Below are 16,275 nucleotides of genomic sequence, written 5' to 3' on the forward strand. Positions count from 1 at the left end.
ACATGAGATCCTGAAGAGTTTTTTCCCTGCTCATATGGCACTTCCTTTGTCATCAAAACATAGAACAATGCCTTCATCTGGAAATACATTACACACTGCTATGTTTTTTATGTTTTTGGCATGTCAGGCCATGACACTTCCCCCTCTTTACCTTGAGAGCCATAATGGGCCAGATGGGGGAATATGTCATGAATTCAAACCAAAAACAGAAAGGGAAAAAACACTTAGAATCAACTTCATTTTCTTTCTCTTTCCAGAGGGGTGAAATTAAAATAAAAAAAAGAACAGAAATTCTAGAAGAAACAGTTGCAAAAAACTGACCACTCTAAAGAGGAAACAGCTCCAGGTTTTGTTAGCTATAAGCCAAAGGTGGTGTGAGCCACAGATGACAATGTGCACTAGTGCAGCTATACGGATGATGTAGTGTACTGTTAAAAATTAAGGCCCTTATATTGGCTGTATCTTTCACTCCTAAAAATGATGAGGCTTCATGAAGAACGATTCAGTTCCTGTCTCTGCTAATAAACATGAAGCAATTTCGTTCCAATGGAGGTAATATAACTATCCCAGGATTTCCTAAAGCATACCATGCTGCAGCATGAAGGAATTCCAATAGAATGACTGCCCAGAAAGAATGGTTCCTTTCCAGTGTCCTGACTGATGGACATGGGGAAGGACAGGAAACCAGCAAGCAACTTTAACAGGGTCATTCTGCTGGCCTTGTAGGTTGTAAGCATGGCTGCTTCTGTGAGCAGATATGCACCAATCTTTTGACAGTGATATTTGGTTCATTCTGCAGAATGTATGAATCCCCTTTTTGGGACCCGTTGCAGGCATTTTTATTAGTTTGCGAACACCTTCCTAACTAATAAAAAGGTAAAGGTATTCCCGGTTGATAATGTTGTCAAGTTCTGTCCAACCATCGGGGGGTAGTGCTCATCTCCGTTACTAAGCCAAAGAGCCAGCGTTGTCAGAGATTATTCTGTGATCATATGGCCAGTGTGATTGCACAGAATGCTGTTTATCTTCCCACCAAAGTGATAGCTATTTATCTACTTGCATTTGCATGCTTTCGAACTACAGTACTAGGTTGGCAGAAGCTGGGACTTGTGATGGGAGCTCACCCCATCATGTGGCACCTGGGCCTTGAACTGCCAACCTGCCTTCCTAACTAAAACTTTGAAAATATATTCTTGTGGGGAGAAAGATTTAATACCTGGAGCTTTGTCATCCTTCACATTTCTCTGTTATCCCTTGTTCTGTATTGAGAGAAGGACACAGACAAGTTGGGGCAAGTTCAGAGAAGGGCAACGAGGATGATAAGAGGCATGGAGAACAAAGCATGTGAGAAAAGGTAGAAGTAGGGTTGCCATATCCCGCCTGGGGGCAGGACTTTCCCGGTTTGGGGCGTGGCCACACGGTCCCGCCCCGCTTTGGCCCCGCCCACGGGACCCCTCCCCCCACCGACACCAGGCAGGGAAAAGAGCCTCGCCTCAGCAAGGCTCGTCCCCTGCTTGGCCTCCTCCGCCAGCCAGGGAGGCGGCCTGGGAGGGCCAGGGGAAAGGGTCTTGCCTCGGCAAGGCTCTTTTCCCCTCTCTTGCCGCTTTCCCCGCCGGCCACGGAGGCTTCAAGGCAGGGGAAAGAGCCTTCCTTCTTCTTTCTCCTCCTCCTCTTCTGTCTCCTCTCCTCCTCCTCTTCTTCCTCCTCTTTTTCCTCTTCCTCCTCCTCCTCCTCTTCTTCTCCACCTCTTCTTCTCCACCTCATCCTTCCCCTCTTCCTCCCCTTTTTCTTCCTCTACTTCCTCTTCTTCCTCCTCCTCCTTTACCCTTCCTCCTCCTCCTCTTCTTCTTCCTCCTTTTCTTCTTCTCCGCTTCCTCCTCCTCTGCTTCTTCCACTCTTCCTCCTCTTCTGGTTTTTGGCCAGAAAGGGAAGCACATTTCTGCCATCTGTCTAGGAATAATGCCAAATGTCCTCCATTTTTATCATGCCTAAGAAACATGCATTTATATGAAATTTTTTTAAAAAAAACATCAATTTTTGAGCATCCTCCATTGTTTTCAAAATGTGTCCTCCATTTGAAAATTTTGTCCTACATTTGTCCCAGTTTGGAGGTCCTGACTTATGGCAACCCTAGGTAGAAGGAGCTGGGCATGTTCAGCTTGGTGAAAAGATGATGGGTGACATGATTGCATTCTTCAAATACCTCAAAGGCTTCACAAAGAGAGAGGTGTAGGCTTGTTCTCCGGTGCCTCAGAGGGTAGAACTAGGTATAATGCTTTTTTAAGTTACAGGAAAGTACATTTAGATGAAATGTTAGAAGGAACCTCTTGACAAGAGAGAGGTTTGGCAATGGAACCAATTGTCTTCAGAGATGATGGGGTCTATTTCTCCGGACAGCCACCTGCTGAAGATGCTTTAGCTTGAGATTTACACTGAGCAGGGGTTTGATCCTTATGACCACAGGGACCTTTCCAACTCTATAATAGCTTAGCTCCTTCAAGAACTGGGGAAGAAAGAAACAGCACAGACTTTGTCAGTAATATCCGCACACAAAATTGGCATGCAATTGGAAGAACAACTTGGGACACATCTCTAACATCTTCCCAGTCTTCCTAGTTACAGCTACAGCTAAGCTACTCTTCTATCTGCTATTCCTGTATTGAAATCCCAGGCTTTGCAACTGTTAAGAGACTCTGAGGAGCTTCTTCTTAATGTAGACAACAAAAAGGAAAGGATTACATTCTAATTTTTGCTCTTCATTAACTAATTTAACATATGGAAACTTCACTGAGGTTTAAAATGCCTGAGAAAAGGAAGTAGGAATTATAGATAAAAATGCAATTTGGTTTAAACCCCCAATGAAATCATTTCTATGGAAAACATTACCATAAATCAATCACAGATCCTATCTTACCCCATCTGCTTTAAATGGTTTATGCTGGTCTGTCTGTAACACTCCTGGACTATGTATATATGCACTATCCACCAGTTAAAAGATTACAGTTTAAAGGTTTTTTTTAGAGAAATTAGTTTAACTGGTTAAAATATAGCTGCATTTGCATCAACTGGGCTATTTAATTTTTTCATTAATTATGCTGGTAATTTTTGAATGAGAAAGTTATTAATTTGTTACTGTGCACCTTCAAGTCATTTCTGAAGTATGGTGACCCTAAGTGAAACCTAACACATGGTTTTCTTGACAAGATTTCTTCAGTGAAGGTTTGCCATTCTGAGGGTGAGAGACTACGACTTTCACAAAGCCAGCCAGAGGGTTTCCATGGCTGAGTAGAGCACTTGAAGGATTTAGCAGAGTCCAACACTCAAACCACTACATGACACTGACTTTTTTAAAATGGCAAGTTATCAATATGCTTTATGAATAATATCACCACTTCCAAGACTGAATCTATTAGAAGAAAGCTTGAACATCTGAATGAATACAGGAAAATTTCTAAAGTGCAGTCTTCCAGATAGCAACTACAACTCTCATTAAACATAGCGAATATGGCTAATGAGGAGGAATTTTGTGAGATGTAGTCCAACAACATCTGGAGGATCCCACTTTGCTTCCAATCACTGGTCCTCTGAGATCGCTCTCTTCTACCAACCAGGTAAAAAGTGACTTCTCACACACAAGTCAAGTCAACTGTTTCACTCAATCCTTATATTTAAAATATTGTAGCTGCCCTTTAATTAAAAGCTTGCAAGGTAACATGTAAACAAAGACAAAATCCAAGGCCATGTTAAAAATGGTAATAATCAAAGGCTGGAGAGACTTAAAGCAAGTATGAAGCTAAAAATCTTTTAAAAACCACAAAGTATAAAAAATATTGCATTACTTGAGGATGGTTAATACTGGAAGGTCTTGCTCAAGAACATTCACTCACCATACCTAAGCATGCTAGTTAGCACACTTAGAACAGGATCTCCAATAATCCTCTTAGGGCGCAACTAGAAATACATGGGAAGAGGCCTTCATTCAAGTACTCTTTCTTAGATTGTAATCCTGAGAGCAGGGAACCGTCTAACTAAAAGACTGTATGTACAGCGCTGTGTAAATTTACAGTGCTATATAAATAAAGGTTAATAATAATAATAATAATAATAATAATAATAATAATAATAAGTACTCTGATCTCAATGCAGTGTCAGACCAAAACCGGACTTAATACCCAGTTGAAAAATCTGGAAAATCTATTTTATCCAAGAATGCCTGGATCTGATTTGCCATTGCCTCCCCAGGCACCTTGACCATGAAGGGAATAGTAGTCACCAGTTAACTATTATTTGCACCATCTAATTCCAATGGCATTTGCTTCAAAAGTGGTCTCACTAACAACGTTTTGCCTTTAAGGCAAAAGGGGCAACTCCCTCTTATCAGGAAGAATTTAAAATGTTCCAGACCCACCCAATCATTGCCTCTCTACAAGAAAGTAATAAGAATCAAGCACTGAGCAAACAGGTTGTGGACTAGTCCTTATCCTTGCATCCCAAAGTCTGAATGACATCTCACAATAGCTGACCAGCTGGTGCACTAGATTTCTGCACATATTGATAATAGTGATTTTTGTTCTCAGAATGTAGAAAACTTGCCACTGCATGTTGGTGAGGGTTCTGTCAAAACTCCTACTAAGCCAGAAATCAAAAGGCCCCGGACACTTCTGAAAGCCTCCACTAGATAATAGTGATACATCACAACACTGGTAGAACAAAAATCTTCTTTTCCTTCTGTCACTCACACAGATAATTTAAAAAATATAGGGATTCTGAGGCTGATTTCTAGGCAACATTCCCCTCCATTTTGATGATAATGCCATCAACTGCAACTTACTATACAGTATAAGACCCTTAAATCTGTTAAGCTTATCTAGTTTCTAAGTTTATAAAATGAAGTTCAAGCTTACTTTACTAAGCTTACTGTAGTGACACCACTTAGATACAATTAACTGAAGGCTGATTAAGAAGCACAAAATCTCTAGGAATCAGGAAAACCAATCTGCAGTTTATTTCTTATTTTATTTCTAATTTCTGATCACACTAGGCCATACATTCTAATTCAGGCACACTTTTTATTTTAAAAAGCATAGGTCTAGATTGAAAATTAATAGATCTAAAATTGACCCTCTAAAATCAATATGAAATAAGACAGTCACCGATTTCCATGGATCTGCTCTAAGTCTGGATATAACACTTCAAAAAAAGAAAACAACAACAACAACAAACAGCTATGATCTCAACACACCTCTGTTTTGCCATCCCTCATACAGAGAAAAAAAGACTTCATAGCACCCCACTGAAACTAGGAAACTGTTAACTGTGTTCCAAATGAATCAGGTCAGACCCAAAAAAATCTTGGGAGGCGTAATTTTTGTTCACAGGCACCACAAAGCTCATGAAGCCATATAATTGTTATTCTATATCAATCATCCAAGTTCCAACTATTGAAATGGTACAAATATTTACATTTGAAGTACAGTACTACAAATGAAGGATTTAAGACTACAGTATCAGAATCAATGCAAGGCAACAATAACACTTAGTGGACACATTAAACTGGTGAAAGGCAGTATCATTTTCCATTTTCCATGTTCCTTACCACAGTATAGTCTTTCCATGTGGGCTCTCTGATACAAAGACCTTTCTGCTCCACACCAGTATATTCAGCACGGATTCAGCACTCAGTAAAACCGTCATTTAATATTTCCTCCACCTCTCAATTTCACACACAACACAGTGCAGCAGCCTTTGGTCAGGAGCTTATCACACAGTACAGTGAAGCCAGTGGAGCTTCTTTTGTCTCCTTTCACTCAAAAGTCAGGCAGCGCAAACAAAAGGCATCCATCACTAAGTCCATTAGCTTCAGCTGACGAGACAATTCCAGGCTGCCAGATGGGTAAACGTCTTTTGCTAAATCTGGCTGCAGCCACAATAAATCCTAAAAGGGGAACAGCCACAGCAATCAGCCTTTACAATCGCTTCAACACCAATATTTTGTGTGTGCGTCGGTAAGCCCATTATATTCACTTGAAAACCTTCACACTCTAACATTCATATTCAGCCAGACTTTTTTTAAAAAATAGTGATAATGAAACACTGAAAAAAGTATATCCTAAAAGCTAGCTAGAGTGTTTTGCATATATCCTTAGAGAAGCAAGCAGAGTAAGATGAAGCTGCATTTTTTTCCTTTACAAAAGAGATGCAGTGTCATATAAATGAAGTACCATAATATTCTATTTATAACTTATTCTACCTGAAGACAATCAAATTTTTAAAATACATATTTGCATGCAAATAAACACAATCTAAATTTGGAATTCAAAAATCACCAAAAGTAATTAAACATATAATGTCTCAAAACATCTATTAGTACATCATACCCTCCTAAATAAACCATACATTTTTCACATCTATAGTCTTCCCAGTTGGTTGTGTTACTGCATGTATGTTACAGTTAGCAAACTATTGTTTATTTCTGTTAAAGCCTCTTTATACAAGAGTGTCTCACCATCTCATATTTGTATTTCCGAGTGACACCCTCTAGTCATGCACAGAGTGCCCTTGCGCTCGCTTTCCCCAGGAAGGGAGGTGGAGGGTCTTTTTTTGGGCTGGGTGAGGGCCTATTTTCCCTGGCGGGGGCTTTTTTGCCTTCTAGGGCTTCCCTACTCACCCTCCAGGGCTCTGTGGCCCCCTTTACTGGTCCCATAGAGCTCCTGCCAGATTCAAAGAGGAGGAGGCAGGAAGGGGAGGAAGAGGAGATGGCAGCCTCCTGCTGCCTGCCACAGTGAGAACAGTGAAGTGAGTTTTAGACAGCTGGGATGTCAAAGTGCCACTATCCCCAATGGTAGTGCAGCTGTGGGGCCATTATTGAGGACAATGGAACTTGAGCATCTACGGATTTTGGTATCCACAGGGAGAATCCAGAACAGATCCCCCACGGATACTGAGGGCTGACTGTATAAGGCCCCATTCCCACTGGGCAAAAAAAGCGGCTTATTTCACTATGATTCTGACTCGGATTCCGACTCGAATATGACCCATCGTTCCCATTAAAAACGGATGTAAACAGACCCGGATTTTTTTACCCCTATTTTCCTTCGCATTGGTATTTTCCCTGTGGTAATTTGAAGCGGGTTATTTTGCTCCCTGTTCCCACTGCCCTTCTGGAACCTCTTTTTTTTTAAAGCAGCTGTCAATCAAGCACTTAAGCGCTTGACGTCACAGCCAATCAGTCGCTGAGGTGCTTTTCCCCTCCGGAAAAGGGAGAAAGGAGCCTCTATTCCCCTCAAATCCCTTTACATCTGAGGCTCTTCTGTGTCTTCCCACAGATCCTCTGGAAAAGAGAGAAGAGGAGCCTCTCTTTGCCCCCAATCCCTTGGCATCCAGCCTCTTCTGTGTCTCCCCAGACTCCCTCTGGGAAAGAGAGAAGAGAGGGGCGATCATGCAGGCATGTGCTGCAAAGCCCATCTGCTGCTCAGGCGCTCAGGCGGAGGCAAAAAAAGAAAAAAATAATTAAAATAGTTTAAAAAGGTGTTCAATAGCTCTCCTCACACATCCGTCTATGAATGTGGAGCAGGGGGAAGTTGCAGAGGGTGTAATGTGTTTACTGTGTTTGGAGCTCAATGTAGCATGATCACCTTACCCTGCTTCTCAATCCACCGGGAGAAAGGCTATGCGAATGGGAGAAAATGGCGCTGGTAATGCAGGAAAGAGAACAAGCAGGTGACACCCCCAGGCCAGCCCCTTGAGCACTGCTCATCCCATCCCCAAGATCCCAAATCAGACACCCTTTCGTTCCCATTCATTTGCCCCGAATCAGACTCAGGAGGCACAGGAAAACTCGCTAAAAAGCCGCTATTTTTTTAAACCAATAATTGGTTTATCAACCAATAATTTGGATTTTTCAGGATAAATCGATACAGATTTGAATTCCAATGGAAAAGATATCGGGGCAATATGGATCGAATGCACGCTCAGATGGAAACGATACACCCATGATTCGCATCCTGATCCACGTTATAAGCCAGTGGGAATGGGGCCTAACATTAGTTGACACTCCAGCTCATGAGGGCTCTATTGGCCAGTTTATCATATCTCTTTCTTGTTGCCAGCCAGCATCACTCTACGGTCCAATATTGTGCTCTACCATTCATATGGCTACCTACTCACTTTAGTTAACATCTTTTCCCCTGCTTCTGTCCCCCAATGACCCTCATTAAAACCAAACTTCTCACCTCATGATCATGCTCAAAGGTTTTGCATTTGTGTTGCCGTTTACACATACAACGAGTTCATTCACAGCTATAAAGAACTGTTCCTCAGCACTTCACTCCATGCATCGAAAGCTTATGCTACTGACTTTTCTCTTAGTTGCAAAGGTACTACAAGATCCCTTTGCATGTCTGTCCAGTACAATGGATATTTGAGCTCCCCCTCCCCCTTTGGTTGTTGCTTAGGTTACTGTCTCACACACCTCTCTCATATATAATTATTCTACTAGTTGCCAAAATGGATTTCTGCCCTTTTGAAAGTGTTTTATTCAGCAGGTATTAGAATACCTACGTTCACATAGTGTAATGACTATTCAAAATAGTGACCTTTAAAATCACAAACAACCGGCAAGAGAGAGAGAGAACAAAGGAAGCAAACTAGCCAAGAAAATAGATAAGACATTCAAAGAACAAATCATGCTGTAAAGCCGGTGAGCTGGGGTAGGATGGAGTAGTCAAAAGTAAAGAGGAAGGGTTTGAGGAAAGGATAATGGCAGATAGGGGAGAAGCCGTGTCCAGAGAAGAAGGAAAAGACATGCGCAATCTGTCCGCTGTTAAATTCCCATTATGAAAAATCCAAGTGTATAAAACATCTTGGGTGAAAACATTTTCATTTCATTTTACAAGTTCAATGCCATATTCTTCAATATAAGACTCCTAGATCAGTTCATAACCAAAAAATAAAACCACCAAGAAAATAACTACAATTCTGCATATGCCACAACATTTCACAGATGAATATAGGGAAAATTTGTGTAAATTTGTAAGAGGCATGAAGAAACAACTGGGGAATGTGGTCAAGAGCTTCTGGATGTTTTTAGTGAAGAGGGAATGGAGAGTTCCTGCACTGTAACCTCTTTTAAAACAAAAAGAATATTTTTCAAATTGGAAGAAATTCAACCAGTAAAGTTCATCTATCTCCTTCCACTCCACCAACTATGAAACTTTGGTGACATGGGGGAGTTTATTGCATTTTCCTTATGTAACCAGCTGTACCTCACCTATTAGATGCATGGCCATCTGTCAGGAAGTTATAAAATATATGGTAAAATAAAGATGCAAATGATGTGAATTTCCCTAATTCAACCCTCTCACACTAAAGTAATGAGTTCATCACATCCAGCCTCCAGCCTCTTTCTTTTTCTTCCTTCCATCACTGAATGCCACTACCCTGCCAAGGTGTCACGGACCATGTGCTCTCTACACGGCTGGCAAAAGACATTTTGCTTCTTGAGAGGCAACTAACACTCATACCTATGCCATCAAGTCTCAACATGCACAGTACCCAATGCTGGCTAGCTGAAGCAGAAAACCCATGCATCTGTAGTAGGAATTAAAAATACTACAAACACAAAAAATTACTATGTGCTAAACAACAATCCTAACTAAGAGGCTGAAGGCAGGCAGTATGTCTGTAAGTACAGTATTCTCTACCATCTTGCACATGATAATTATTGGACAATAAAAATATCATAAAAAATCCAAAACAACAGATAATGATCTGCAACAACAGATCCATTCAAATGTTTACTCACAGTAACAAGCCAACATTACTCTATGGTGCTTACCCAGCTGAGTGCTTCCCCAAACAGTTAGATTCCCTTACAGAGAAAGAATTTCACCCCTCTGTAAAGGAAGTATCTCAACTTAATTGCAATTTTCCTATCTAATTTATGCTGCAGTAACAAAACAGAACATAAAGTGAACTATAAAATAGCTTGGAATGGCAAGACAAATAGATTAAATAATCCTGGGGATCCCTTTAGTAGAGTACTGTCTTGTTGACTTTTTTCTTCTCCTCTTAATAGTTTTTTTTACCAGTTTTATTTCTATAGATTGCCTACACATAAACACAAACAAATATATGTGATGTTTTTGTATGTATTTTAATTTATATTTGTTTTAATATTTTGTAAGATACCTTTGAAAAAGGTGCTGTTCTCCACCCAATCTCTTACTATGGGATTGAATCTCAACGTGAGGGGAAAAGTAATTAATACGTATAAACAAATAGGATTTGTACACTGGGGATGTATACGGAATTCTCTACAAACATCGCCAAAATACAAATTGATGGAGAGCCAATATGGTATAGTAGTTTGAACACTGGACTACAACACTGGAGACAAGGGTATGAATCCCCAAACTGGCACTCGGTATGGACAAGTGCTTTTTTAAAAACCTTGTATATTGTCCATAGTATGGCTTGTACACAAGCTTAAAAAAGGTTCCACAATGCAATAATGAAAAGTAGATTTGAGGCCCGAACAGATGAGCCAAATAAAGTGGCTTCCAGCTGCTTTGTAGGCATGCTGATTAAACGACGCATGCCTCCAAAGCAGCCAGAAGCTGTGCTGAAGCTGTACGCCAGTCCTTAGGACTGGAGCAAAAAGGAGCCAGGATAGTCCAACTCCTGGAGGTGCCATTTGACTCTTGTGTCCATGGCCCACCTTTAGAGCAGGCCATGCAAAGTGATGTTCCGACCCTCTTCCGACCCTCGGACCACTCTTCTGTGTCCATCTGTTCCACCCCTAAAAAAGTTATTCTTCATTTCAACCAGGAGACAGACGCATTGGAGAGAGAAACATGGGTGCATAATTCCATGAAGGGATTTCTAAAAGATCCTATTCATTTTTGTAAAGCAATGCCATATAAGAAAATGGGAAATCTTCTCAAAACAAAAATGGGATGATGAGGAATATTCATGTTAATGATTCTGATATTCCCACAAAGATTGACCACTATCCACCTAACTTTATTTGATGAAGTACAAAATCTAATTTCACTTTAACCACCTACTAAGTATCTTTTAGAGATTTTCATTATTAGGATAGTGACCTACCATTTCAAAGTCCCGGTTTTAAGTAACTGTTGTGTTTAATTAAATTCCATTTCATCCCTGTTAACTGGCCAGCCCAACAGGGAACCAAATTATTCAAGCAATAAAATGGCCTGGGAATTGTGGTGATCAGATCACACAACAACAAAATAACAGATAATTCGCATGTGAGGGAACTGTAAGCTCAGAGTCGTAAGAAACTAATGTCTTGTCTTAGAGCAAACCTGAGCTGAACTACCTAAATGAAAAGAGAGAAAAGGAACACCCCGTCTAGCCCTGCCCCATCCGTACTATAATAATATCTAGTAAGAACCTAGACTGACTGTAGTTATATTTATTTGTGGAGAAATGTAGATGTTACAGCTATATGTGATAAATATTTTAAAAGTTAAAGGCCCATAGAATAGCCATGAGGAAATACTGTATCAACAGACTTTACTGAAAGGCTTCTTTACATCATTCACAACCACCATTGTGGAATCAACATTAATGTGAAACCTAAGGAAGCAAACCCATGATTAATGAACACTCTTCCCATCTCATTTCGGTGGCACCTAGCTTAGTTGTGGACTATCACAGAGATTGCAGTCTTCAGTAATTCTGTAAGGTCAGCTATTAAGACTTTGACATTTTAATAGTAAGAGAGGCAAGCTTTTTAATTCACAAAGTTAAAAGAACCTTTTTTCCCCCATGTTTTTGAATTACTAAAATAAAAGAGTCCTTGTAAGAGAGTGCCTGCTGGGTTTCAAAAACCTCTATATAGACTGATTTTTTAAAATGAGTCATTCTCCAAATCTTTCGTATCTTGTGGGAAAGCCATCTGGATTTTCCAGTCAAATCCTCAAACTAAATATTAATCTCTATTGTGTATATTTAACTGGTGAAACTGATATTTAATGCAACAAAATTCCCAGCTCTTAACTTTCTTCTATGGCTGCTAATGTACTTATCAAAAGTACATCAACTCCCCATGATCACTACTGAGCACTGGTATGAATGTAGTTTATGGAAATATGCATTTTGTTTGGTCAAATTTCAGCTTGGAAATTTCAGCACAGTCCACTTCAGGGATTCAGTGCCACTAATGCCACTAATTGTCTCTGCAGACCATCATCATCCATTTGCCAGTCTCCATTTGCCAGTGAGACAAAGATGTAGGTAAATTACTTCCCCAAGGCACTCACATTCCCAATAGTCTGCCAAAATGATTCCTGCACACTCCTACCACAACTGGGCAGCAGCAATAGTGGGAGAGTGACAATGGTAGAGGATATCTCAGAGACAATGGCAGTGGCACCATAGCTAACACTTGTTAGCACTGTGCAGAAAAAGGCAATGATAAACCACTCCTTCGACCTTGAAAATCCTGTGACAAAACAATCCAAAATGAAACAAAACACAGTGCCAGAAGATGAGACTCCCAGCTAGAAAGGCATTTGAGCTATCAGGGAAGAGCAGAAGACAAGTACCACTGTGGCCAATGAAGCAAGGACATTCAGTTTATAAACTTGCTCAGAGGTGAAAGGAGTCTGAAGCTGCACAACACACATAGGATTATAGGGATATGGAGTGTGAGAAGCATAAATTGAGGGAAGCCAAACATTTTAAAATAACAGATAATACTTGGAATAGGCAAGCTAAAGAGGACAGTAATGGTACATTTTCAATAGAATATTTTTTCTGTTTGCATGTATGCTTGTTTGTAAACTGTTTTACTAGGAAAATGAAAATCTAAGAATAAATAGAGTCACATCTTTAAAGGTTAAGAAGGTCAGACTGTTCCAAGACATCTTCAGTCATGATTACAAACACAGGGGGGAAATCCCCTCTACATGTTAATTTCTATTCATTCCTCTAAAATGGTTAGCAAAATTCACTTAGATGTACTGGATATGTGAACAGCAGTGTGAAACTGGGGAAGAAGAGATACCATACTATAAAAGCGTATGTACATAAGAGATGTTCTACAGTGATGTAAAAGTCTCCCCTAGTAGTTAAAGAGACTTTTTAAAACAAACTTAAAATCTTCATGAAACTATCCTAAAAACATGTTCATACCTGCAACAGAAAGTGTCCAGTTATGGGTGGAATAATGGGCTTAGAGACTCTAGTCTGCTGCCTTTTTTGAGAGATAAGGCTTGCCTGAACCTGTGCTGTGTTTGATCACACCTCACAGAACTAAAGGGGGGGGGGGGGGAGTGCTGTAAAAATATGACTCTACAATGCCTACAGTGAAGTGGTTAGCCCTGTTCAGGCTACACAACAATCATGATGCCACCTCAAGCTAAATTTCTAATCTAATGTTTGGTAAAGCTGATGAACAAGAGAGGATATGTGGTTTATATATAGATGTACCCCCTGTGGAAGTGGTAGGGAGTATTTTTCACTCCTGTATCTCTCTTCCCACTCCCCCCAGGGGCTACACAAGCACCAGCACTGCTACCAGAAGTAATATGACATCATTGCTGATTTCCAACCAATTTCTAGCCATTTTGTGAAGTGTTGGCTTTCCAGGGGGGGACCTGGGGGTGCTGAAAAATGTAGATGCAAAAGTATTATGTTTGCCCAGTGGTTTTGAGTCATTTTGGCTGAACAAAAAAACAGAAAAAATATTCATTCATTCATTCATTCATTCATATGGTGGGCCCTCCACATTCACTGGGGCACAGGACCCCCGTGAAAGTGGGAAAACCACAAATAAAAAACACTGGGTTTTTTTAACCTGAGAAAACACCTCTCTTGGACTCTCTAGACCCTCCAACACAACTCTGTGGTCAACAACTGCCACAAGCTGAGCACAGAATTGGTCTGGAGGACCTAGAAATGCCTAGAAAAGTGTTCTTTCTAGTAATCTCTAGGCCTTTTAGTGCAACTTCTGGTGGACATTGACCATAGAGGTGCACTGGAGAATCTAGAGAGGTTCCTGGACAGAATATATTAATTAAATATATGAATAAATCAAATCTGCAAAAGTCAAAGCTGCAAATGTGGAGGGTCAACTGTATTTGTTGTCTGGAGGCTTTGTGATGCCACAAAATGGTGCCTGCACCTACTCTACCTCTATTTTACTGGAATGGACCCAGAGGAGTCTGTTCAAGAGATATAATGTCATGAGGGCATAATCCAATCATCTGAACAAGCTGGAATAGCAACAATTCACCATTACTTTCATTATCATGTCAGGCAAAAGACAGTAAGCATAAGCAATCTTATTTTAAATAGTAGCTGTTACAAACGAGCAACTAATTTGGGGACTCAATTTGTCATCCTGCAGATCTATGCAATATTTTGCTTAGTGCATGCATTCTCTAAATGGTATCCTCTAAATGAGATTTCTGATACTACAAACCTAATAAACAGACACTTTCACCCTGCAGAGAATTTGACGATAACATACTGTGATCAGAGACTTGATCAGGTGAAACAAAGGAAAAGCAAAATTCCTCTAGCAAGAAAAAGTTCTTTCTATATCTGCCAGACTCTGCCCTCCCTATGAGCTGGTTTATGGTAGGGTTATAAATTATTCATACTGATGGAGCTCAGAAATGTTAGTTAAAAGGCATCAAATGCCTGATACACAAAATGCACAGCAAAAGAAACCATTTGGAAAAAGGCTGAACCCCAGGTACAAACAAAAGAAGAAAGATTAGAACTAATAAAATTGATTTCAGTCTGGAAAAAGCAGAGCAAGGACAGAACGTAACAGACTGCCCCATCAGTGCTTTTATACAAAAAGGACCAATGCTGTTGCCTCTCATTAAACAGCACTACCCAGTTTCCATCAGAAAGAAAGACAACTATTTGACACACAAAATCTGAACTTCTTTCTCATTCACCCCAAAGACAGCAGAGCACTGAACTCTTCGCCTTGAAACAATCAGCAGCAACATGTTGAACAAAGAGATCAGCCAGACCCTTCTGTGGATAGCAACATATAGACATGCAAGAAACAGGTAAGAAGATATTTTCAGTATGTAAGATATACTGCATATAAGGGATTTATTATCTGCAAGCAAGTAAAACAGAGAAAATAAATACAGTCGGCCTTCCACTTTCATAGGTTTAACATTTGCAGATTTGATTATTCACAAGTTTATCCTCACAGAGAAGGCTAAATGTCTCACAAAGCAACAGTTCCCAGAATTCCCCAGCACTGAGCCATGGCAGTTAAAGCGGTCTCAAACTGGATTATTACTGCAGTGTGTTTTAAATGAACAGGCAGAGAGGGTACAATTAAGAAGGGAACAATTATCATTTCAAATTGTTTGTGATCACTTTTTTGGCAAGAGACAAAACTCATCACAGGAAAAAATCACAACACAATTAGACCACCAGACATATACTCCAAACATATGGTAACCAGCCATTTCAAATGTCATGAGCCCAGTCCAATAAGTGACTGGAGCAGTTAAGCAATACGATCACACTCTTCAGCACATGTACAAACAGGATGAAGAGAGGGAAAGGCAAGCAATAATTCAGCTATTCTCCTTCCTGTTTTTAAGTTGAAATACGATTGGTTTTAAATCAGAGTACAGTAGTTAATCCTGCCATCTCCTGATCTTGCTTACATCCCTGAGACAACTACCCACAAGACTCCAGAGGAAATTCACCATTGTACTGTAAGTTCAAGTCCATGAGATACATCCCAAGAAGATCAAGTTATATATATCGTAAGCTGCCTTGAATCCCCCCTTGCAAGAAAGGTAAGATATAAATTAAACAAATAAGTAAAAAGTTACATTAATTTCCAAGAATGTCACTTCAGAAACAAACTATTCAAATGTTGTGCAGCAATTAATAGTTGTATTCCCCACGAATTTGGTATATGCTGATATAATGTTACACTTACATATTCTGTAGTGTTACTGTAGAGTCATGCTCACAGACTGTATCTTACTGACATCTTTAAGCTGCTCGAAAAGAAATTATTTGAGGATGAGATATATATTTCATAATACAAAAAATGTAGAGATACTTACATCACCATTATATCCTGACTGTTTCAATTGTACTCTAAGCAACACAGAGTTATCTATGAATAGATAGCCATGTTATCTATCATGCAGTTAGCAAAGGGTTTGCTAAGTTTATTTTCCAGGTGTTTTAGAAATTAAAATTCCAAGTCAGCAGTAAGCAGATCTGAAACATGGAGTACAAGCCTAAATC

The 16,275-nt window shown here is 40.0% G+C and overlaps 1 protein-coding gene across 3 annotated transcripts in view; it reads right to left on the bottom strand.

Moving 5' to 3' along the window:
* Nucleotides 1-16,275, bottom strand: part of PTK2 (protein tyrosine kinase 2) — a 261,623-nt gene that overhangs the window by 198,496 nt on the left and 46,852 nt on the right. Inside the window, exon 1 of one of the 3 annotated variants that reach the window (XM_089518023.1) lies at nt 5,597-5,614. The exons of the other annotated variants lie outside the window; for them this stretch is intronic. The gene's annotated coding sequence lies outside the window, so the exon portion shown is untranslated. Of the gene's footprint in view, nt 1-5,596; nt 5,615-16,275 lie in introns of those variants that run through there. 3 annotated transcript variants of the gene reach the window in all.

This window comes from Sceloporus occidentalis, unplaced genomic scaffold (genome assembly GCF_023333645.1).
Source record: "Sceloporus occidentalis isolate IW3139 unplaced genomic scaffold, rSceOcc1.0.p SCAF_3, whole genome shotgun sequence".
In the NCBI taxonomy this organism is placed as follows: Eukaryota; Metazoa; Chordata; class Lepidosauria; order Squamata; family Phrynosomatidae; genus Sceloporus; species Sceloporus occidentalis.